This window comes from Sciurus vulgaris, assembly GCF_902686455.1.
Source record: "Sciurus vulgaris genome assembly, chromosome: 9".
Taxonomy (NCBI): Eukaryota; Metazoa; Chordata; class Mammalia; order Rodentia; family Sciuridae; genus Sciurus; species Sciurus vulgaris.
In genome coordinates this window covers 126,819,967-126,846,965 of record NC_136469.1, presented here as the reverse complement: position 1 = coordinate 126,846,965, position 26,999 = coordinate 126,819,967, and positions in this window count along the sequence as shown.

Sequence of the window (26,999 nt, the reverse complement as noted above, 5' to 3'; positions counted from 1 at the left end):
CACCACTAGGGATTGGCCTGTCTGCAAATGAAGCCCCAACAAAGGAAGTCAGGCAGAATAAAGAAATGCCTACCAAAAATGTAATATTTTGAACTCCTGGATCCAGCCATACCTGAAGTCAGTGTGTTCTAGACTTTTCAATTGTATGAGTCAATTACTTCTCTTTTTATAGTTAAGAAGTTAAGCTGAGCTTCTGATATTGAATTCAAAGAGTCTTACACACTCACACATTCTTGCCCTTTGTAAATTTTCAATGCCAATGAATCCATCAAATACCCTACACAGGAAAGGAAAAAGATGTTTGTTTAAGAAATGAGACTCAATCTGAGGAAGGCAAATGAAGCTCAGGAGAGATGACACCAGTCTCCAGGCATCAACTCTTGAAATTGTCACTTCTTTTGTTCACACTCAGAGCCTGCAATTTTTAGAAAAGCATGAACAGCCACGGAAAGAGGAATTGGCCACCAGCATGCATGGTGAGAAACCAGCATACTAAGTCTCTTCTCTCCCCACTGGAAAGATTTAGTACTAGAAAGCCGCCATGAAGTCTCATATTCCTGAAATTCATTACAGCCATAAAATGCACCACCATATTTTCACGAGCTATTAAAACAAACAGTTAAAAATAAAGCCCACTCGGTACCCAATATTCTTCACATGTCCATATTTTTTCATGTATTTGGGAAGCCACACAATCTGGCTGACTGCAGTTCATCTCCCGGCAACTGATTTCCACATTCTCTTCTGCGTCTTGAAATAATAAATGATTTCTCTACCCACGCCCCTTGCAAAGTCTGTGGCCATCTATCACCACACGGGATGCACCCTCTGTTTTGATTCTTTGCTTTGCTCACCTGGTCTCTCATGGAAACACTTCTTGAAATCTCCACCCACGCCGAGCGTCATGGGAGTAAAATAGCAGCAAGAAAGGGATCTAGCATTTACTCACACCTACTATGCATCCATTACATCACGTTGTTTTATTTCATTTAATTCTGACCTTAGTCTTCAAAGCAAGTGTTACTTCTTTAAATTGTCATTTTTCCTTTAGCCTCAATGAGAGTATACTGTTTACCCAAGTTTAAACTGGTCAACAGCAATGGCAACTGCTGTTGGTTCCTTGTCTATAATCACGTCCTCCTTCTTTATTGGCTGAACATGCTTCTCATTAAGGAAGTTTGAAATGCTGGCTATTCTTTATCTCAAACCTCTTTACTGCTAAGGTCTGAGCATGTCACCCGACCTAGGCAATGGGACCAGAGAGAAAGCCTGCAGGAAGTTTTGTGAATTTTCTCCCAAATTAAAAAACAAAACAGAACATAGACACACACAAGAAGAACCCTTCCCCACTGCCCCTTCTTTTTGATCTTGGATGATGTCTTGTAGTGGTATAATACTTGGGGCTGCAGCAGCCATCTTGAGACCATGAGGGTGCAGATGCGAAGACAAAGGTCAGTGCTCCGAGGTACACTAAAGATGGTGAAAAGGAAGAGTGATCCTTAAGGAAATCTTTGATTCATTCAATTAACTAACTCTGGAATCCTTCCAACTTAGGACTTAGAACAATGCCTGGAGCACTTCCCATTTATTGAATTAATAAATAAATGACAGTATAAATCTATTTTCTGTTGCTACATCAAAATATCTGAGACTGGGTAACTTATAAAGGAAAGAGGTCTAGTTAACTCAAAGATTAGGAGACTGACAGGTGGACACTGGGCAGCAGATTTGGAGACTTTAAGGCCAACAGTGGACAGCACGACTATTCACCCTTTGGCAAGGTCCCCCTTGGCTGCGACACAACAGGGCAGGTGGCCTCAAGGCAGGAGCGCCTGCAAGAGGAAGAAAGCAGTGGGACTCAGGGCCAGCTTGCTCTCTTTAGAACAATCCTGAGAGAGAAGAGCTTTAACCTCTCCAGGGATTAATCTCCCTCCAGGCCCCTCCTCCAGGGCACCGCCACCGCCCCAGGCTGGCACTTGGGGACCAGGCTTCAAACCACGTGGGGACTTGAGCTTTCCAAAACCTGACTTCCTCAAAGAGGAGGGAAATCCCTCCGAAGCCTACCATGCCCCTGCCAGAGCCGGCGTCTCCCTCCTGGTTTACGCAGAGAAGTCGGTTTCGATGTCCACTGGAGGCAGGGAAGGGGCTCACAGCGACTGCGAGCTAGAGCGACTCAGCAGCAGGAGGGGAGATGCATGGAATGGGACTCGATATAAAAGGACAGACTATTAATAGGACATCGTGTAAACAGCACAGACACAGTTGTTGAGCAAGGACCCCATAAATACAAGAATACACACTGTTTGATTTCTTTAAATAAAATTTAAAACAGGAAAAACAAAAACTAATCCATGTTGATAGAAGTCAGCAATTACCTCTTTGGAGGGACTGGCTACTGACCGGGAAGGGACACAGGGAATCTTCTGGGGTGATGGGGCTCTTGTATGTCTCAATCGGAATTGTTTACATACGTTAAAAAAAATTGAGCCAGACACATAAATTGTGTGCACTTTGCTGCACGTAAGACATACCTCAAGTGTTTAAAAGGCCAAAAGAAGTTGCTGTTTCACAGGTACGGGGACACATCTTTGACCCAATGCTTATTCAGGGACAGTATTACCTGAGTGCCTTACAAAATGATGCTGGTGAATAATGCTTTTAAGTAGGCATTGTTGGTTCTCTACAACAAATATGACAGAGAGGCAAGTGACCTTTCAAAGTCACATAGCCAATTAGCAATGCTGGAATCTGAACACAAGTTTATCTGGCCCCCAAAACCCCCTTTCTCCATCACCATAAAATAGGTGGGCACCTGCATAGCCAAAGAATTATCGATGTGGCCCAGGAATGCTCTCCTGGAGTATGGATGTATTGACAGAAACTGCCTCAGTAGAACAGAAAGAGCTGTGTGTATAGAGTCATTGCAGAATTTATAATAGTAAAACAGTTATTCAACATCATATAATCAAGCAAATTATAATAAGCAAAATTATAAATGTGATAGAATATTGTGCAGTCATTCAAAACTGTACTCAAGAAACATGATACAATGTCGGGAGGTTGTAAGCTAAATAGAAATTGCACATACTTCAAGAATACAACATGAAAATCAATACTTTTTAACTTGTGCACGTAGAAAATAAAAATCTGAAAGGATTTGAATGCAAAGATCATTAATAATGTCTGTTTCTGAATAATGAAATTTGGCAAAAGAGAGGAAAGGTAAGCGCAGGGGAGGAGAGAGGAAGAGAAGAGGGTCCTTCATTTTTTGCTTTATAAACTCTATTTGATTTGCTATGAATATATAATTTTATGACAAAAATTTTAATTAATTCATTAGGAACAATTGGAAGGAAATTTATAAAATATTAACAGTGGTTGCCTTTGGACAATAGGATCTGGGAGTCTTGTCTGGCTTTTTTGTTTGTTTTTTTTAAGAGATGGGTCTTGCTATGTCACCCAGACTGGTCTCAAACTGCTAGACTCAGCTGGGCACGGTGGCACACGCCTGTAATCCCTGTGGCTTGAGAGGCTGAGGCAGGAGGATCACGAGTTCAAAGCCAGCCTCAGCAGCTTAGCAAGGCTCTAAGCAACTTAGCAAAACTCTATCTCTAAATAAAATATAAAAAGGGCTGGGGATGTGGCTCAGTGGTTAAGCACCTCTAGGTTCAATACCCACTACCACACCCCCCCCAAAAAAAATTCAAACTTCTGGCCTCAACCAGCCCTCCCATTTTATCCTTCAGGGTGGCTAGTACAGGTGCCACAAATGGCCTGGGAGATTTTTAAATCTTCCAGCTTCTCTACGCTTTCTAAGATTCCTGTCAAAGCATATGTTTCTTTGTATCTGAATTTAAAAACTAAACTTATTTCAAGGAGATGATGCTTTTGAAAGCACTCTGTGACCTGTGAAGCACTCAATTATAAAAAGCAATTTTATGAGGACTATAAAACACAATAAATGCTGCAATGCCATTTTGAAGTGGCAGAGGGCAGATTCTGTATCCACCTACCCAAGTGCTCAGTCTTACCTTCCAGAAAGTGGGAGGGAGGCCCGGTGATCGCTGAAGGTTTCCTGGAAGGACTTCAGGAGTCCAGGCTAGCTGCTCTTCAGCCCCCACTGCACTTTGAATCCCCGGGAGTTATTTTATTGCTCCACCACCAGAGGCTTTGCGCCTAATTGCTTCACAGGAGGCGGGATGGGTGGGTGTTTTTAAGTATTTTTAAATGCTAACGCTGGGTGGAAGGCGAGGCCCTGGGGTAATGCTGTGGATGAACTGTCTGGCCAGCTGCAGGGAAGAGTTCTGAAACTCTCTGGAAAAATTTAACTCTAACCAAGAAGCATATTGTCACATTGCTTTCCTCAAACCAACCTAAGTTAAGAAATAAAAAAGTAAGAATTCTAATTACAGTTTACAAAGTGTGCTCATGAGATACTGGCTTTTGACGAGCGTCCTTATGTGTGCAAATTGAACCCAGGGGTGCTCTCCACTTGTCATTTATAAAATTTGATTTTGAGAGAGGGTCTTGCTAAGGTACTGAGGCTGGCCTCGAGCTTGCCATCCTCCTGCCTCAGACTCCTGAATCACTGGGATTACAGGCGTGCACCAGGCTTAATGATCTCATTTAATGCACATAAGCCATGAACAGGTGTAACAGCCTGGACCATTCCGGAAGCAGAAACCACAGCAGTCACACCTGCACAGCAGTGTTTGGGTAAAGGAGGCCATGTGTCTGGTGGTGGTCACATGGGTAGTAATGGAGTTGAGAAACCCCTGTCACAGAGTGACAGCGTGGTCAGCACATTGTGCACGACGCACAGCTCTCTGGCATGTGACAGAACTATGGGCTGCCAGTCCCATAAGAATATGGCACACCCGATTACATACGGTACTTGATACTTGTTAGTGATGATTAACATTAACGGCGTGGTCGTTAACGATAATTAACAGTTATGTGACTGGTTTAAGTATTCACTGTCCTATACTTTTTATCATTATTTTAGAGTGTTCTACTCATTAACAAAGAAGTAAAACAGCAAGCCATGTCACTCGCAGTGGCCTCGTTCGCCTCGTGTCTCTTGTGTCTCACGACGGTGTTTTCTCCTGTGGTGGAATTCCCCTGGAGTGTGTTTGGTCCTCGTGGCCTATGAGCAACAGTCTGTGCCATATGTACACCTGGTGTCCTAGGTGTGCTGTAGGCTGCGCCATCTAGGTTAGTATAGAACACTCAATGACATTTGAACAATGACAGAATCACCCAGTGACGCATTTCTCAGAGCATGTCCCCAATCTTAATTGACATTTTCTTCCAGAAGGAATTGAGAAGGAAAAATTCAGAGTTTCTCCAAATCGAATTACTGCAGACTTGAACCCAAATACTCCTACCTCCAACCGCAGCATGCCAGTGTCAGGCAGTGGGTCGCCAATCCCCTGGAGTGGCCAGTGAGGTCCTGACAACACTAGAGTCCAGAAGCGCTGCCTGCCTCTTTGCCCACTAAGACCCCAGAGCCTCAGAGCAACGGGAATGTTCTCAGTGGAGGTGTGCACCCAACAGCTCTGCCAAGAAGAGGGTGTGGGTGCTCAAGTCAGAGTGAGCTCAATGGAACAACGAGTGTTTTCTACAAGACGACACTATCCCTATTTTCCAGAGCTGAGAACTCGAACAGGAAAGTGAACACAGCCAAGATCACAGAACTTGTAAGAGCTGGAAACAGAGGGAACTCAGAGCGGCCAACTCTAGTGCTCTCCTTCAGACTTGACTACCAACTATAGCTTTTTAAGACTAAGCCAGGCCTGGGGATATAGCTCAGTTGGTAAAGTGCTTGTCTCCTTATGCATATAAGCCCTGGGTTCAATCCCCCGCCCTACCAAAAAAAAAAAAAAAAACAAGTCGTAAGTTCAACACCCCGGAGATAATTTATGTGGTGACACTTCTCAAGATCCAACACAAGGGCGTTATCATAGGAGGAGTATGGAACATGAGTTGGCAACAATGATTTGGTATTATTATAGTATTTTATCGAAAACAATTTATTTTGACAGATTTTCTTCAAAAATCCTTACTCTGATAGCGACAACCTTCTAAACTGATTTAAAGAAAAAAGAAATGCAACTTTGCCTCCTAAAAATTTACATAATATAGTATGTGACAGATTACCATAGTCATATATTTAGATTCACAATTACTAGACACAAATAAAACATAGCTAGGGAAAAGATATGTGTGCTATAATCAGGAAAAAAAAAAGACTTCTATAATCAATGCTTTGCGAAATCATTAACCAAAGTCCTAAACTGGAAGCTCAAATAATTGAAAAATGGAAATCATCCATCTATGGATGACAGGGAGATTGTAGTTTTACAAAGAAGTTGAATGCACAGGCAGATGAAAGGATCGACACAACCATTTGGTAATTGGATAAATAACAGGGATAGACAAATAGAAGAAATAACAAAATTGGAAGCAGAAGACAGAGTTGTCTGCCTTATTGTCAGGAGGCACAGCATGTTTATTCAGAACTGTGATGCTTAAATCATTAGTTACATAGACTAGAATGGACGGTGGTTAAAGGCATTACAAGTCATTTATCCATTCATCCAACCATCTATCCGCCCATCTACCAATCCACTAGGAATTGCCCATTATATGATCACTTTTTTTTGACTTACAAAAAAGGTAACTTGGTGTAAGTCAATATAAAATATTCAATTAATAAAGATGGAACAGGTTACCATGCTCAATGCACCATGTGAGGCTTGGAAAGTAAGGGTTAATAAAAAAATATTCCCTCTCTCTGCAAACTCTCAATGGGGAAAACACACCAGCAACTATTTATAAGGAATTACAAATGTACACATGTTATGGGATTGTATTGACATAGATGCATGGACGGTGTAGAGCAATTGGTTAGCAGGGACATGGTTGGCTGGAAATGATGGAATTATTTTTCCTTTTGCTTTTGTCCATTTTAAAACTCTTAAATTTAATGAATATTCATTATTTTTATATTAAAGGTTTCTTGAAAATGTGCCATAATGGTTGCAGAAATATGTATAAGATAGAGGATTTGCCCCCTAGTACTGGAGATAGAACACAGGGCCACTCTACTTCTGAGGTACAACCTCAGCTCTTTTTTGGAATTTTTCTTTGAGACATGGTCTCATTAATTTGCCCAGGCTGGCCTCGAGCTTGAGATCTTTCTGCCTCAGCCTTCCAAATCTCTAGGATTATAGGTGTGGATAACTGCATTCAGCAACATGGAGAATTTAAAAGTTAGAATTGGTGAAGCAATATAGGTCAAATAAGAAGCAAGAGACTAAATAAGCAAGAGACTTCATAAAAAATAAACCCACAATCTCTAGCAACCAACCCATTATCTGGAGCAAGCAGCCTAGGAAGACAAATAATAACCCTGATAGCAAAACATTCAGGTCTTGACTACTGACTGAAGGCTTCCCTAACCTTTGTCCCTGCTTCCAACTCAGGACCAACTAGAAAGTCAATTCTGTTCCCTCAGCCAATCACCCTGCTTCTGCAGGGTGGGCGCCCTGCTTCTGCTTACCACCTGCGGCTTCTCCCGCCAGCAGCCTCCTGCTGGGGCTCAGCTGGAGCTCCCCTTCCCCGCTGGGAGGCACCAGCTCCTCCGCCTGCCTCAGTCTCCGACAGACACACGTGACGGTGACGGCCCCCTCGCTGGGCAGCTCTGAGCAGATGGCTCTGCCTGTTCTCATTTGGTTGGTCTTTGTTTCTGTCCACAGAAGGGAGAGAGAAATGGAGTCAGGGATGAGCCTAACATAGAGAATGCCGATGACAGAGTCACACACATTTTTGAGAACTGGGGATCACAGCAGCTCTTGGTACCCCACTGTCCACAGGGACTAGCTGGGTTCTGACTGAGCCCCAGGAAGATCAGGTTCTTTTTACCTCTTCCCGTTTCTGTCTTCATAGCCTCTTCCAGAACACTTTGCTCTGAATCCCTTAACCCAAGAAGCAAAATCTAGAACCGCCATATATCTCTGATTTTGTTTGAACCATGAAGGCTCAGTCAGAATCGGGACGGTGTGGGGCCAGATTTCAGTGCTAGAATCTAAACCCCATGAGGGAGGAGGGCGTGTTTGTTTGGTCCCTCTCCATGGTTCAGTGAATGACTGAAATAAACACACGGAAGCCTCTAGCTGGTCCGCATCCCATGGTACCTGCAAGAAGATAACTCAGGTCATATTCAAAACCTGTCCTGCTCCCATGAAGTTTCTAAACTAAGACACAGAAAAAACCTGTGGTCCAATACATCAAGTATGGTCCCACAGACTAGCCACCACGAGGAGTCTCAGATCAGGTCATAAACTGTCCTGTGGTGCTCAGCACTTAGTGGGAGACAGCTGCATTTCTAAACTCCCATCTTTCTCCCGTGCTCACTGGATAGTAAACATGAATTGCTATTAATAATAATTTTCCACTGCACATCCAGAACAATCCATCCAGAGAAAATTGGAACTTCTTCTTTACTGAGGTCCAGTCCCATCAATTTGATGCTCATTTTATAGAAAGGCCATTGAGCAAAATTAATGTACCCAAACAAATAGAGTTTGTCCTTGTAACTGATTCAGAGTATGACAGGAAACAAAAGGGCTGCCTTAATGACCTCCTCTGGGAAATTTATTTTCAGAACACTGAGTTATTTTCTTCTATTTGACCAGATTAGATTAAAATCTTCTTTTTAAAAAGAAAGTAGAATAAAACTTAGTTGTCTGTTTTCATAGAAATCACTTTTCAGCACTAGCTTCATTTAAATGTGCTTGTCATTGTTAAAGTTAAATTGTGCTGTGATCTCGGGTTATTTTACTTCTCACCATTTTCCACGTTTCCTATTGTCTTAGCACTCCCAGTGGGACTTACCCCCCAGAAGTTTAAGGTGCAAAGGGAAATCGAGAGCCACCATATGCTAGAAAGGAGGGAGGCTGAGTCTTTTAAAAATACTGCTCTATCTCGGTACATGATAATACTCTGGACTATGCTGTGGTTCAAATATGTCCTTCAAAAGTTCATGTGTTGGAAACTTAATCCCTAAATTCACATCTGAATGTTATTTGGAGATGGGGTCTTTGAAAAGTGATGAGGATTAAATGAAGTCATGTGAATGTAGCTCCATGATGGTATTAGTGACTTTAGAAGAAAAGAAAGAGAGACCTGAGCTGGCAGACTTGCTCTGTCTGGCCCTGTGACACCCTCCACCATGTTATAATGCAGCAAGAAGGCCCTCGCCAGATGCCAGCACCATGCTCTTAGACATTCCAGTCTCCAGAACCGTGAGCTAAATAACCCCTATTCTTTATAAACTATCCAGTCTGTGACATTCTGTTACAGCAGCAGAAAACAGACTAAGACTACGATTCAAAAACTGGTTATTTTATTTTATTTTTTTCTCCTGTACTGGACAAGTCAATGACATTACCTGCCTCACTCTCAGTAATTAAATAAATAAATAAAAATCCTCCCTCACAGTCTCTGGAGAAAACATGTCCAATTCCAGGTGCTCTCCCTGCCTCCCGCCCTCCCCCCATCATAGCCCCTTGGCTATAAAAACAACCAGTTTCTGGCTGACCTGTGAAATGCCAGGTGCGAAAAGCTCAACCCAAACAGGAAAGGCAGTGACAAAAGAAGCCAATGAGAATACTGGGCAGCAGAGTTGCGGGAAATCACAGAGAAGACCTGAGTGAGCCTCTTCTGCTGTTAAGCAGCAGACGCAGGCTCAGGAAGGCAGGCCTGGAGGGCAGGGCATGCCAGGGCTCTGGCAGGAAGGACAAAGAGGTAGCAGAGAGCCGGGCAACACGATGACAGGGGACTGGCAACTTGGCACTGCTCACAGCTCAGTCCTGGGCAGGTTTCCCTCAGCCCAGCTAGATGGCAACTCCTGCCTCATGAGCTTCTTAGCATCCTTATCGTCCTGGGCCACGTAAGAAAGAATAATAATAAGACCCTATCACTTAAGGAACCTGAGTGTCCGTCTTTTTTAACACAGAAGAGCTACCCATACACACTCACTCTCTCTCTCTCTCACACACACTTACACACACACAAACACTTACACACACACACACACACACACACACACACACCTCTAAAAGCTGAACCTCACCACATCTGGAGGCTTTTAGCCTTCCAGCACAAACAGGCACAGCCAAGTGGAGAGAAGCCCAAATTTACAGGCAGGAGATGGGAGCTGTGGTCCAGCTCCACTCTTGTTTGTGGTGACGTTGTGGATAAAGGGTTTGTCCTCTCTCAACTCACTACTTCAACCATAAGAATGGAGTTGGACCAGATGTGTTCACTTGGTGTTTGCTGAGGGTTTGGTATATGGCAAGTTCTGTCTGGGCACCACAGTGAACTGAGCACAGGTTTTTGGTTCACAGGTTCTCGTTGGCAACACAGACAGATAAATAGGTCATTACAAAACTGTGTGTTATGGTTAGATATTAGGTGACCCCCCAGAGCTCATGTGTGGGATGAGGCAAGAAAGTTCACAGGTGAAATGACTGGGTTACGAGAGCCTTCACCCAATCAGTGCATTAATCCCCTGATGGGATTAGCTGGGTGGTGACCCTAGGCAGGTAGGGTGTGGCTGGAGGAGGGGGGTCACTGTGGTGTGCCTTCGGGATATATATTTTGTCCCTGGTGAGTGGCATGGTCACTCTGCTTCCTGATCGTTAAGTCCTGAGGTGCTTTCTTCCATCATGGCCTTCTGCCTTGACGTTCTGCCTCACCTAGGCCCAGAGCAATGGAGTAGGCTGTCTATGGACTGAGACTTCTGAAACTGAGGGTCCTAAACAAACTTTTCCTCCTTTAAAAGCATTTTTGTCAGGTCCTTTGATCACAGTGACAAAAAAGCTGAATAAAACACTGTATAATGTTGATCTATGTTAGAGGTAGAGACGCATCTAGAACCTACGGGGGACATCTAATCTGGTGGGGAACGAGGCCCTCACAGAAGTCTTCCTGAGGGCACTGAGGCCCGGCAAAGGAGGGCTGGTCACCACAGTGAGGGGTTATGGTTTCGGCAAGATGAGAAATAAAGGGCGTTCCATGTGATGGTTTGCCTGGTCTATTTCCTACCACTCCAACACTCGACACAGTTCTGTTGGAGTAGAGGACCCGACACTTGACATGGCTCTGTTGGAGTAGAGGACTCAACACTTCACATGGTCTGTTGGAGTAGAGGACTCAACACTTCACATGGTCTGTTGGAGTAGAGGACTCAACACTTCACATGGTCTGTTGGAGTAGAGGACTCAACACTTCACATGGTCTGTTGGAGTAGAGGACTCAACACTTGACACAGTTCTTTTGGAGTAGAGGATCTGACACTTGACACGGTTCTGTTGGAGTAGAGGATCTGACACTTGACACGGTTCTTTTGGAGTAGAGGACCCGACACTTGACACAGTTCTTTTGGAGTAGAGGACTCAACACTTCACATGGTCTGTTGGAGTAGAGGACTCAACACTTGACACAGTTCTTTTGGAGTAGAGGATCTGACACTTGACACAGCTCTGTTGAAGTAGAGGATCCGACACTTGACATGGTTCTGTTGGAGTAGAGGACTCAATACTTCACATGGTCTGTTGGAGTAGAGGATCTGACACTTGACACAGCTCTGCTGGAGTAGAGAATCTGACACTTGACATAGTTCTTTTGGAGTAGAGGACCTGACACTTGACACAGTTCTGTTGGAGTAGAGGACTCAACACTTCACATGGTCTGTTGGAGTAGAGGACTCAACACTTCACATGGTCTGTTGGAGTAGAGGACCCAACACTTGACACGGTTCTGTTGGAGTAGAGGATCTGACACTTGACACGGTTCTGTTGGAGTAGAGGACCCAACACTTGACACGGTTCTGTTGGAGTAGAGGACTCAACACTTGACACAGCTCTGCTGGAGTAGAGGATCTGACACTTGACACAGTTCTTTTGGAGTAGAGGTCCCGACACGACACAGTTCTGTTGATCATCCTCCCATTTGGGGCCAGAGGCATGACTTATCTCCATGTGTAGTTGCTTTTTAATATTAATAGTCAATATATCATTAGAAACTTATTGGAAAAACATTGTGAAGGTTTTACTGTATTGGTACACAAAATAGTACACGATAAAAATTTAGTAGTAATACATAGATAAAATATATGAAAATAAACAATTGTAGTTATGCTCAAGTTAAAAGGAGCCTGTGATTACTTTAGTAGAATGATTTCTAAATATAGATGAATAAAGAGGCATTTCTCTGAGCATGGATGCGGTGTTTAGCCTTTGTTGCTTTCCTAGTTTTAATAATTGATTGTAGAGATACTTTACATAATAAAAATATTTAGGTTAGTCATAAATATAATTCGTCTTTTTCCTATGTTTAGTCTAATTCTTTGAGACTCAAAATAAGATTGTAGTCCGCCATTAAATGAAATAGAATAAACTAAATATTAACTATAAGTTGATTTCTTTGCCCTTTGTTAATAATAGTAAAAGTTTTCACAGTTAAACACTGGAGTTCATGGTGGGGGTGATTTCTCAGAGAGTCTAGTGACATGTTTGTTCTGGAGATTGAAGGTTGGCAGGTGGTGGTGCACTCAATTTGTCTGGGGGACAGGGTTGTTTTGGTCTGGGCTATCGTGCAGAAGGAGTGTGCACTTTGAGAAGAAGCATAGATTGTGCTTTTGAAGGTTTTTTGTTTTCTATTTTGAACTACCATAAAATGATATAATCATTACTAAAGAAAAAAAATGTATAAAAAGGCTGGCAGAAAAATAAAGATAGAGGTTCATCCTCAGAACACTCGGTGTCTCTGTCTGCTGTTTCTCCACCACATCAATGCCTCCCAGCCACCTAGGACCCCCAACTGCTGCTAGGAGTGGACACCCCGGCAATGGTTAGTTTTCTTTATCAACTTGGTTCGGCTGCAGTGCCCTGTTATCTAATTACATACTAAACCAGGTGTTGCTGTGGAGATATTTTGCAGGTGTGGTTGCAATCTATAATCAGTTAACTATAAGTAAAGGCAATACCCTCGACAATGTGGGTGGGCCTCATCTAATCAGTTGAAAGCCTAAAAAAACAATAACTCAGGTTTGGAGGGAAGAAATCCTCCTTGCAACCACAGCATCAATGCCTACAAATTTTGAACTTGCCAGGCCCCACAATCATGTGAGTCAATTCCTTAAAATAAACTTTGTATATCTCATTGCTTCTACTTCTTTGTAGAACCTTAACTGATATGGTCTGGGTGCAGGCATAGAGTCAAGCCCTAGAATAAAGAGCAAGCCAGGACTGGCTTACAACTAGTCAGGAGGGCAGGGTCAGAGCCCACAGGGCCTCGTAAGCCCAGGTGAGTACAAGGAAGTTCAAACTTTGCCTCTGAAGGTTTAGAAGGTGAGTCTGCGGAAACAAATCAACAATGGCCAGGTTGACAAGAAAAAAGGCATGCAAATTTTTTAATGTGTCCTGTGCTCAGAGAACCATGCAAGAAATGAAACGCAAATAAAAGGACCAGACGTTTAAGGTTTCAAAGCCCTCTTCATGGGGGGCGGGGGTGGCTTTTACAGGGAGAGTAAGTGATGTTTGGGGAAAGTGATGGATTGGGCTATGGTGGTAGCGGTAGAAAGAAGGAAGGTGGGTGATTGAGCAGACATTTCAGTAGACAATGAACAGGGAAGGGCGGAGGAATGGGCAGAGGCACAGATTAAATTACTAGGAAAGTTCTGTACATGTGGACAATGGCTTAATGTTTTCTTATCACTCAGGAATGATTGTGTCTGTATTTTCCTGTTCTTTTGCATCTAATGCATTGCCCAACAATACCGACTCTGAGAGCAGAAGTTAAAAACCGTACTGGCATCTGAGGTTGTTTACCTTTTATTATTACATGCAGAGTCCAAAAGTCAAATTCAATGAACTGAAGCTACCCGGCAGCTACTCTTGAGTGCTTCCTCAGAGGCAAGAGTGACAATTTCCAATTGCAGAGCTTCCTGGGATAAGCGAAAGCTTCCTTTATCTTGAAGCCAGCTGGATGAGAAAGCCCAGAAAAGCAGCCTCCAGAAGGGAGTGGCGCAAGATCGCTTTAGGATAGACGGGTCTGGACACGTGTCTAAGCTGGCACAAGATCGCTTTAGTGTGGACAGATGGTTCCTCCTGTCCTCTCCCAAGCCTCCTTCCAGTGGGGCCTGTCGTTCCCAGTGAGGAAGGGGACTCTACTGATGAAGCTCGGGGCACACTCAGGACATCCTGAGTGGAGAATAGGACACATTCCACATGTGGTGTTCTGTGGGCAGATTGTTTTGGCAGGTTTTCAACACAGACCTCTGTTGTCAGAAACTTGGAATCACGGACTTTTCACCCATGGAACAGAATGAGTCTGGTCACACACAGGAAGGGGCTGCCCTTGTGTCTCCCTCTTCACTGTGACCACGTTTAGGTTTCTCAGTGGTTCCTTTTTTGTGATTAGTTGCAGGAAAGCTGTACTATTAGACCCACTGAGGCTGCGAAGGGGGAACTGTCCAACTAAATCACTGTGATGGGTCTTATAATTGGTTGTATAACGCCACCCTCCCCCCAAAAAAATCTTGTTCATGGAAAACTTCAGCCTGTGACCTTACTTAGAAATAGGGTCTTTACAAATAGCATTAGTTAAGGTGAGTTCATACTGGATTAGGGAGGGCCCTAACTTCAGTGAAACTTGTCCTTATGAGAAGAGGAAATAGAGGAGAAGGCCACGTGACAATGGAGCGGAGACTGGAGTGATGTGTGGACCAGCCAAGAAACACCAAGGAGCCCCAGAGGGGGAGGAGGCAGGGAGCTTTCAGAGGGAGCCTGGTCCTGCCAACACCTCGCTTCTGAGCGAGTTCTAGACTCCAGGACTGTGAGAGAACACACCTCTGTTGTTTGAAGCCACCCAGTGTGTGGTCATTTGTTATGGCAGCCTCAGGAAACAAGTCCAGGACTGAGCCTCAGGCCTCTTCAGGGCCTGACCTGCTGGCCCTGGTTCTCTCTCTTTGCCTGGGGCCTAGGGATTTGGCCTACTTTCCATTGCTTTCAGCACCTGCCAACACTTACCTCCTCTTCCCCAACACCAGCAGGAGTGGCACAAGGCTTCTCCAGCTCCCCGGGTTCCTGCTGACAAGCTCACGGCCTTTTCTTGGTTTAATTGCTTTTTTTTTTTTAATTAATTATTACAGACCGGCAACCATGGAAAGAAGAATCCTGGGGAAATTTCAAAGTGTATAAAACCTTTTAAACCTCAGTTTCTGCACTCTAGTTGCTGGGTTTATCTAGCGACTGGAATTGTATTGGCACTTCGATGTTTTAGTTTTCTTTCATTAAAATAAAAAACAATCTGGACACATTAGCCCACGCCTGTGGTCCCAGCACTCAGGGGGCTAAGGCAGGAGGAACCCCTGAGCCCAGGAGTTCCAGACCAGCCTTGGCAACATAATAAGAACCTGCCTTTAAAAAGGGAAGCAATTGATACACATAGCAATTGATCCAAGACGGTGGACTAAAGGGAGGCTGAGTTCCTTGTCGCTCCGTAACTTGGGTTTTAAGCAGAGGATATCTGTTTCTCGGTGAGGCAGTCTTTGCTGCTTATCGATCCCCTGCTGTTTACCCCATTTGTCCACTGCGATCACCTGCAGTCAGTCAGCATATAGACTACTTTTTCAGTGCAGGTTGCTCACTGACTGGCACCTATCATCTGCCACTTGCCTGCCTCTTGCCTGCCCATCCCCTGCCTTTCACCTACCATCACCCACCGCCCAGGTCCACCTGCCGATTATCCGCCGGTAGTCAGCAGACCAACTGCAGACCACCAGTGGATGGTCAGCCGCCTGCTGTTTCCTGGAAGTCCACTGTCACAGAACTTGCAGGTTTGGTTACACGTGGCTGCCACCATTTTGAGACAACAACCAGGACCTGTAGGACCCCCAGCCAGACTGACTGAGCCCCATCTCCAGGACTCCTCAGCCCAACCGACCACACCCTGCCTCCAGGACTCCCAACCAACCATGCCCACGCCCCAAGCTGCAGCTCCCCATTTGCCAACACATTTGGAAGCCAGAGCAGCCATCTTGGATTATCCTGGAAGTGGAAGCTGCCATCTTTAGGTGGGGCAAATCCCATCCTGAGATGCCTGCTGGATACTGGAAGCTCATTGTCAGGTACCTGTCATGCATCTGGCTACTGAAGACTGGGAGGTTCCATTACTGTATGACTGTTACAGTATAGATTTTTTTCCTCTTTTGGAAAAATTTTAATTTTTTATTTCTTTACTTTTCTTGCTCTATTTTCCTTTTGTTTATTTGAGTAGCTGGAACTATGTCACAGGAGGATCCCTTCCTGTAATGGAGTCCACTTCAAGGTTTGGATATATCCCTTGCTGCTTGACCACTGGAAGCTTACTTTAAAACTGAGTTTTTCTCCCCTTGACGTTTTCTCTCTCTTCTCTTCCCTGCCAACAGGGGAACAAGATGAACACTCTTCCTGTTGTCAGCTGAATGGTCTGTCCTTGCACTCACGGCCCATAGACTAAGGGAACTCCAGACCTGGGAACAGGAGAGACAGCTCTCTCAAGGAGATGACTAGAGTATTAATTATATGAACTGATACACTTGGAAAACAGCCCTGGATCCCCCTTTTGAAAGTCGTGTCTTTCCCCTGGCAGTTAGAACAGCAGCCTCTGTGACGTGAGTCCATCTCTCATTTGCCTGCAGATCAGTAAACTTTCTTGTTCCTGTCTTTTTGAAACCTTGAATCAGCACCAGGACAAAGACCCAGCTTTTGGTGTCACCAGAAGGTACCACCAATCCTGGCCTAAATACATATATATTTTAAAACTATTGCCCCATCCTTGACTTGAACCCATTCCCATGCAAGACCAGGGTTCTCCCCGGAAAAGACCCTGATGCATAGTAGGTGACCAAAACACATTAGCTAACTGTTACAAAAGTCCTCCTTTTCAGCATCTTGGTAGCCTTTCATGTGGTGCAATAGGTTAGTTGAACAGAGGGCAGGTGGAGCAATCTGAAGGTGGAGAAAAGTCACAGATTTTTAAATATTGCCCAAAAGGATCCCCATGGAAATTAAAATTATTAAAGGTACTTGAGGTGATGAGTTGCATGTAACCTGTAACTTGGGTTCCGAGGCCAAGAAACCTGTGTTCAAGTCACAATTCTACTGACTAGTTATGGGCACATGGCCTACTGATATTAGCTTCTCTGAATCTCAGGTTGCTCATCTGTGAAACAAAAATGATAAAACCTTTCAGGGTAGATGTAAAGATGGAGGTTATGGGTAGAGCACATGTCTGTTATATAGCAGATGCTCTGTAAATGCTTGGTGTGTGTTATTGCCCGTCGTGTCTTCCCTTACCTCAAACCACCTTTCACATCAGAACACAATTGCTTTTTGTTTGAGGTCAGTCTTAAATCATGATGATGGATCAGAGGTCAAATCTGGGGAAAATAAATCAATGCAATTTCCCCCTGATCTGGGAGTACAGTGAATTATTGCTAGTCATTTTCCTTAGAAACTTTAGGTATGAATGAACTTATACTTTCACTTTCAAAATACGAGTTAAAATATTCCTCATTTTTAAAAAATTCATATTTACTGAGAGGAAAACAGCTATCCACCCACATCTGTTCGTACTGACTTTAGTATCTGATGTCTTCATTAGAATAACTACTAATCTAGCCCACTCCTATCCTTACAAATAACTTGTTGTTCATTACAAGAACTGCCTGAGAGTTCAAGCATCAGAAGACAGTTTGGGTCTCAAAATTCTTTGAATCTCTTCCTCAAAAATCTTTGCCCTGTTTTTTCCACAAATCCTTATTCAATCCTAATCTGGGACCCCTCACTGGGCCCTGCAATTCTGATGAGTTACCCAGTCTATTGATCAGGGAGATCAAGAGGACTCTAGAGAACAAGAAGCCAACCAGTGCACATTCTGCAAAGAGGAGGGTCATTAGAGACAGAAATGTCCTGATGCTTCCAAAAGAAACCACATATAGTTAACAAGACCCTGACCCATCCTGGCAGATGGCAACACCGGTAAAGGAAAGCTAAAGCTGGGGAGATAGCTTAGTTGGTAGAATGCTTGCCTTGTAAGCACGAGGCCCTGTGTTCGATCCCCAGCACTGAAAAAAAAAAAAAAAACATTGAAAGCTAAAGGAGCCAAGAGGCTTCACACATGTCCCCAAGAGTGCTCTCTGAGGAATTTCAGCTGACTCTTAATAGTAGATAAGAACAAGGTCAGTTTTGACTAACTTGATCTTAAACACCTGGTAGAAGATTATAACCTAAGCCCAGTCCTTCTTGAACATTTAAAAGGAAAAACAATGTTTTTTTTTTTTTTTTAAATGAAACTTAAGATGTACACTTGTGTCAGTCCTACCAAAAGTAAGTAAAACTGGAGGATATAAAGGAAGTTCTTGTGTGGGAGTGCTTAATAACTAATGATTGCAAAGGACTCAAGAGTTGCAGTTTGTCCTGGGTTAATTTGAGCCTTATTTCATAGACCTAAATATCTTCCTAACCTACTATATTGATAAACTCAATCTGTTTTTCACTGATATGATTATGAGTTACTGTCTTTATGGTTTTCAGAGACTGACTGAAATACTAATTGCTTTTGTGTAATTGTTTACAAAAAAGTAATGCTTTGCTCTCTTGTTTATTGTTGTCTTAGCATGATCCCTGCCCCATATATGCCTTGTTCAATGACCTACCATCTGCCACTGTGGACCTCTAGACTGCTTTGATGCTTAACAGTCCATGCCCCACTTGTTAGAGAACAGGACTTTGGGATACTTCCCATAACTTCACCCTCTTTCAGCAGGAAGCACCTTGAAGATGTTGTTGCCCATTTTTCCATAGAAATGGAATATAGAAATTGACAGTGGAGAAATGTAACAGTGGTAAACTTTATGCTTTGAATGTAGCCCTCATTGCTCTGCTACTGCAACTTAATTTTTAAAATGAACATGTTTCTTTCTCTTCCTCTCTCCTTGCTCCTCCCTAATCTGTCTTCCTCCCTAATTTCAGGGAAACAGGATTACCTTTCTTCCCCATTTTAGGCAGATTAATCTGTCCCTGAGTACACACCAACCATAGGAATGAACTAATCCAGACTCTGGGAATGGGACCAAAATATTTCAGAAATGATTATCTCCCAAATTAAGAAGTGCATTACAACTCCAACAGAGAACATGTGGAATGTAGCTTTTGAGTCACCTCTTTAAAAGCCCCCCTGTTCCTGCTGATGGACAGACTCACAGCTTCTGGGTCAGGAGTCCCCTGTATTTCTCTTGTTCACAAAGCACTAAAAAAAATAAGGTACCTTAAGGTGAAAGAATTACAGTATGATTATTAATAATTTAATAAGCTTTATTTTTTTTTATTGTAAACAAATGGGATACATTTTGGTTCTCTGAACATGGAGTAAAGGCATACCATTTGTGTAATCATAAATTTACATAGGGTAATGTTGTTTGATTCATTCTGTTATTTTTTCCCTTCCCCCCACCCCTCCCACCCCTCTTTTCCCTCTATACAGTCCTTCCTTCCTCCATTCTTGCCCCCCTTCCTAACCCTAACCCTAACCTTAACTCTAACCCCTCCCACCCCCCATTATGTGTCATCATCTGTTTATCAGCGAGATCATTCATCCTTTGGTTTTTTGAGATTGGCTTATCTCACTTAGCATGATATTCTACAGTTTCATTCATTTGCCTGCAAATGCCATAAGTTTATCATTCTTCATGGCAGAGTAATATCCCATTGTATATATATACCACAGTTTCCTTATCCATTCATCAACTGAAGGACACCTAGGTTGTTTCCACAATCTGGCTATTGTGAATTGAGAAGCTATGAACATTGATGTGGCCATATCTCTGTAGTATGCTGATTTTAAGTCCTTTGGGTATAGGCCAAGGAGTGGGATAGCTGGGTCAAAGGGTGGTTCCATTCCAAGCTTTCTGAGGAATCTCCATACTGCTTTCCAGAGTGGCTGCACTAATTTGCAGCCCCACCAGCAATGTATGAGTGTACCTTTTTCCCCACGTCCTCGCCAACACCTATTGTTGCTTATGTTCTTGATAATCGCTATTCTAATTGGGGTGAGATGGAATCCTAGTTTTGATTTGCATTTCTCTTATTATAATAAGCTCTATTATTATTTTTGATGTCATATAAAAGTAATTTTGATATATATTCCAGAAGTTTAGAAATTGATTAACTCAAAACAAAGAAATAACTAAATGATATGTCTCATGATAGATCGTAAAAATTAATTTTTAATTGTAAAGCATTATGCGAGCAATTTTTAGCATATATCTTGGAAGGAAATAAACCATTTGAGTGATTTTTTTTTGCCATTGCAAAATGGTTCCCATAGTCATCTATTTATTTGAACAATTTTTTTTCAGTTTTTAAGTCTATAAAAACTAAAACTATAAATGGAATTGATGCTAAATACTCTCTCATCTAGATAAAGCAATATTTCTCCATCAACTCATGAACTGAGAACATATAGCACAACTTATTTCACTAAAAGATACATTTGCAATAAAATATGTTATGAGAGATTTTTTTCAGACTAACCCTCTAGATAAAAATTATAACCTTTGGGGAAAAAATGTAAGAAAAATGATTTGAAGACACTGGAAAGTAACCAAAAGCAGGCAGGCTGAAATTGAAAAGATGACTAGTCTTCAAAGGATGGACATACAATGAGTGAGATTTATGTTCATACATTTTGCATTGGGGCAGCTCCTAGTAGGCACTGTGTAAGACAGCTGAAACTCAGTAAAAATGTTACACCTCCATAGTTTAAGGAGTTAGAGGAGGCTCAATCTGCACATACATCCTGTTGAGATCCTTGCCTTACATCTGAACTGTGTAGCATGGTGGAGACTTCAAGGAGCTCAGAAGAAAGCAATAGTTGGATTGTTGAAAATATCAGGTGGAATTTGACTCCTGTTAATACACCTGTCAATACATAATAAAATATGTGGTCATAACAAATTAACAGAAAATCTAGAACTGAAAAGGACGGAGGTTGGAATTTTAAAGCTTTTCACTGTGTGGATTTACCACAGTCAAAGAGTCAGTGAAACAGACCCTTAAAACAGATTAAGATAAAATATCAAATCTGAAGAACAGAGGTAAAAACTATTGAAAAATAAATAGATAGGTGGAGCCATACTGATCTTTGGGGCAATATGTAAGAGGATAACATACATGTAACAGGAATCTCAGAAGGAAAAGAAAGAGAAAATGGAACAGAAAAAAAAACCAAAGAAATAACTGAAATTCTCCCTCATTTTATAGAAAATATATATTTACAGATTAAATAAACTCAACAAAACCCAAGTAGGGCCCCCCAATTTTGAACCCAGAGACCATGCCCACCGTACCCCCCACCGCTTTCAGACTTTGTCGCCTGCCCATGCCCCACATAGACTCTGTGCCCACACTGTGGCTCTCCAGCGTGTTTGGAGGCTGGTGCAGATATTTTGAATTATCCCTGAGGGAGGGCCGTCACCTTGGGTGGGGTGGCTCCCATCCTGGGACACATACAGGAGACGGGAGGCCCTTTGACAGGTATCATGCTTGCATCGAGATACTGAGGACTGGGAGGTTTGAGTGGTGGATGACTGTGAAATACAGATTTTTTTAAAAATTTTTTATTTCTTCCTTTTTTCCTCTCTCTATTTTCCTTTTATTTACCTATTTCCTCGGACTCTCTTTCTCCCTTTTCTCATGCTAAAGACCAACTTCCTTTGATCCCCCACTCACTCTTCCCTTGGCCAGTTACCTCTATTTACTCACTTCTTAGTTCATTAACAGTTACAGCCTACACCACTCCCCATCTTCCTCATCCAGACCTAGAAGTTGTAGAGCTCATTACAAGTCTATTGGCTATACTGTAGATAACAATCGAATTCTTCCTGTTTATCACAATACTGTTAACGTCTTTATAGGGGCTATCTGGTATAGGGCTGCATAATGTTTGTATTGGGTGCTGCTAAAATTGATCTTCCCCTCAAAGGAGAGGTACTGGAAACCTGCAGGGTCACAATAAGCCTACAGGGAGGAAGCTGCAATACCTCAGATCTTCACTGCTAGAGGGGAATACACAGAAATGATATGAAAAAACAGGGGAAGAAAGCGTCCCTAATGAACCAAGATGCTATTTTGATAGAATCCAATGACAGCATGACAGTAGAAATGATAGAAAAGGATTTTAGGATCTACATAATTAAAATGATCTGTGAAGCAAAAGATGAGATAACAGAGCAAATGCAGGCAATTCATGATCACTGCAGCAAACAGTTAAAAGAGCAAATGCAGGAAGCAAAAGAGCATTTCAATAAAGAGATAGAAATTCTGGAAAAAAAAATACTTGGAATGAAACAATAAACCAAATTAAAAACTCAATAGAAAGCATCACCAACAGAATAGATCACATGGATGACTGAATCTGAGACAATGAAGACAAAATATTTAATCTTGAAAATAAAGTTCACCAAACTGAGAAGATGGTAAGATGTCATGAATGGAACCTCAAGAATTATGGGATATCATGAAAAGACCAAATTTAAGAATTATTAGGATTGAGGAAGGCACAGAGATACAAACCAAAGGAATGAAAACCTATTCAATGAAATACTATCAGAAAATTTCCCAAACCTAAAGAATGAAATGGAAAATCAAGTACAGAACATCAAACACACAAAATTATAACACATTATAATAAAAATACCTCAAATACAAAATAAAGATAGGATTTTGAAGGCTGCAAGAGCAAAGCATCAGATTACATAGAAGGGGAAACCAATTCAGATATCAGCAGGTTTCTCAGCCCAGACCCTAAAAGCTAGATGGGCCTGGAACAATATATTTCAAACTCTGAAAGAACATGGATGCCAGGCAAGAATCTTATACCCAGCAAAACTAACCTTTAGATTTGATGATAAAATAAAATCTTTCCATGATAAATGAAAGTTAAAAGAATTTACAAATAGAAAGCTTACACTACAGAACATTCTCAGCAAAATATCTCATGAGGAGGAAGTGAAAACCAACAACAATACAAGTCAGCAAAGGAAGGAACTACCCTAAAGAAAAAGTCAATCAAAGGAGAAACCAAGTCAGGTTAGAAACCAAAAATAAACCAAAATGACCAGGTATACAAATCATATCACAATAATAACCCTGAATGTTAATGGCCTAACTTCATTAATCAAAAGACATAGATTGACAGATTGGATTAAAAAGAAAGACCAAATAATATGCTGCCTTCAAAGACTCATCTTATAGAAAAAGACATCCACAGACTAAAAGTGAAAGGATGGGGGAAAACATGCCCGCACATGGACTCAGTCAAAAAGCAGGGGTCTCCATCTTTGCATTAGATAAAGTGGACTTCAAACCTAAGTTAGTGAAAAAGGAATAAAGAAGGACATTTCATACTGCTTCAGGGAACCATAAACCAGCAAGACAAAATGATTTTAAGTATTTATGCCCCAAACAATGGAGCATCTATGTACATCAAACAAACCCTTCTCAATTTTAAGAATAAAATAGACCAAAACATAATAATAGTGAGTGACTTTAACATACTGGTCTCACCACTGGATCTGCTCTCACCACTTCCAAACAAAAAACTGAACAAAGAAACTATAGAATTAAATGATACAATCAATGATATAGACTTAACAGACATGTATAGACTATTTCATCCATCATTGAGCAAATAAACTTTCTTCTCAGCAGCTCATGGATCCTTCTCTAAAATACACCATATGTTAAGCCACAAAGAAGCCATTAGTAAATACAAAAAAAAAAAAAAAAACAGAGATACTATCTTGTATTCTATCAGACTATAATGGTATGCAATTAGAAATCAATGATAAAATATAAAACAAAAACTACTCCTACACCTGGAGACGAAATAATATGCTATTGAATGATGCAGTGGTAACAGAAGACATGAGGGAGGAAACAAAAAAATTCTTAGAGGTAAATGAGAAAAACGACACAACATATCAAAATCTCCGGGACACTCTGAAAGCAGTACTAAGAGGAAAATTCATTTCATTGTGCTTATACATTAAAAAAAGTCAACAACTAAATAAAATAACATTACATCTTAAAGCCCTAGAAAAAGAAGAACAGATCAACACCAAAAGTAGTAGAAGACAGGAAATAATTAAAATCGGACCTGAAATCAATGAAATCGAAACAAGAGAAACAATTCAAAAAATGGATCAGACAGTTGGTTCTTTGAAAAAGTAAACAAAATTGATAAATCCTTAGCCACACTAATGAAGAGAGAGAAAACTCAAATTACTAGAATTCATGATGAAAAAGGAAAGATCACGACAGACACCATTGAAATACATAGCATAAGAAGAAGCTACTTTAAAAATCTATACTCCAACAAAATAGAAAATATCAAAGACCTCGACAAATTTCTAGAGACATGTGATCCTCCCAAACTGAACCAGGAGGACATACACAATTTAAACAGATCAATTTCAAGCAATGAAATAGAAGAAGCCATCAAAAGCCTATCAACCAAGAAAAGCCCAGGACCAGATGAATTCTCAGCTGAGTTCTACAAGACCTTCAAAGAAGAACTCATTCCAATACTTCTCAAATTATTCCATGAAATAGAAAAGAAGGGAACCCTTCCAAACTCATTCTGTGAAGCTAGTATCACTATGATACCAAAACCAGACAAAGAGGCATCAAGGAAAGAAAACTTTAGACTAATATCCCTGATGAACATAGATGCAAAAATCCTTAATAAAATTCTGGCAAATCACATACAAAAACATATTAAAAGTATAGAGCACTGTGATCAAGTGCAGTTTATCCCAGGATGCAAGGTTGGCTCAACATCTGGAAATCGGTAACCGTAATTCATTACATCAATAGATTTAAAGTTAAGAATCATTTGTTTATTTCTCAGTAGAAAACATTTGATAAAAGAAAGCACCCCTTCATGCTTTAAAAACTAGAAAAAATAGGGATAGTAGGAAAATACCTCAATATGGTAAAGGCTATCTATGCTAAGCTTAGGGCCAACATCATTCTGAATGGAGAAAAACTGAAAGCATTCCCTCAAAAACTAGAACAAGACAGGGATGCCCTCTTTCACCACTTCTATTCAACACTGCCCTTGAAACACTAGCCAGAGCAATTAGACAGACCAAAGAAATTAAAGGGATACAAATAGGAAAAGGAGAACTCAAGCTATCACTATTTGCTGATGACATGATTCTATATTTAGAGGATTCAAAAAACTCCACCAGAAAACTTCTAGACCTCATAAATGAGTTCAGCAAAGTAGCAGGATACAAAATCAATATGCATAAATCTAATGCATTTCTATTCATAAGTAATGAATCCTCTGAAAGAGTAATTAGGAAAACCACTGCATTCACAATAGCCTTAAAAAAAAAAAAATCTTGGGAATCAATCTAACAAAAGAGGTGAAAGACCTCTACAATGAAAACTACAGAACACTAAAGAAGGAAACTGAAGAAAACAATAGAAGATGAAAGGATCTCCCATGTTCTTGGATAGGTAGAATTAATATTGTCAAAATTGTCATTCTACCAAAGGTGCTATACAGATTCAATGCAATTTCAATTAAAATCCCAATGACATTCCTCATAGAAATAGAGAAAGCATCTGGAAGACTAAGAGGCCTCAAATAGCCACAGCAATCCTGAGCAAGAAAAGTGAAGCAGGAGGTATCGCAATACCAGACCTTAAACTATACTACAGAGCAATAGTAACAAAAATGGCAAAATGTATTGGCACCAAAATAGACAGGCAGACCAATGATACAGAATAGAAGACACAGAGACAAACCCACATAAATACAGTTACCTCATACTAGACAAAGTAGCCAAAAACATACAATGGAGAAAAGATAGCCTGTTTAACAAACGGTACTGGGAAAACTGGAAATCCATATGCAGTAAAATGAAGTTAAACCTCTAACTCTCACCTTGCACAAAACTCAACTCAAAAATGGATCAAGGACTTAGGAATTATACCAGAGATCTTGCACCAAATAGAAGACAATGCAGGCCCGAATCTTCATCCTGATGGTTTATGATCAGACTTCCTTAACAAGACTCCCAAAGCACAAGTAATCAAAACAAGAATTAATAAATCGGAAGGAGTCAAACTAAAAAGTTTTTGCTCAGAAAAGGATACATTCAAGAATGTGAAGAGAAAGCCTACAGCGGGAGAAAATCTTTTCCACATGCACTTCAGATAGAGCACTAAAATTTATAGAGAACTTACAAAACTTTACACCAAAAATGCAAAGAACCCAATCAATAAATGGGACAAGGAACTGGACAGACATGTTACAGAAGAAGATATACAGGAGATTAATAAATATATGAAAAAGTGTTCAACATCTCTAGTAATTAGAGAAATGCAAATTAAAACAACTCTAGGATTTCATCTTACTCCAATTAGAATATCTATTATCATGAACATAAATAATAATAGATGTTGGCATGGATGTGGGGAAAAAGGCACACTTTCATGTTGCTGGTGGAGTTGCAAATTGGTGCAGCCATTCTTGAAAGCAGTGTGGAGATTCCTCAGAAAACTTGGAATGGACCCACCTTTTGACCCAGTTCTCTCACTCCTTGGTTTATACCCAAGGAACTTAAAATTACCATACTACAGTAACAGCCTCATCAATGTTCATAGCAGCTCAATTCACAATAGCTAGATTGTGGAACCAACCTAGATGCCCTTCAACAGATGAATAAAGATAGAAACTGTGGTATATATACACAATGGAATATTATCCTGTCGTAAGGGAGAATAGTATTATGGCATTTGCGGATAAATGAATGGAATTGGAGAATATCAGGCTAAGTGAAATAAGCCAATCCCCCAAACCAAAGGCTAAAT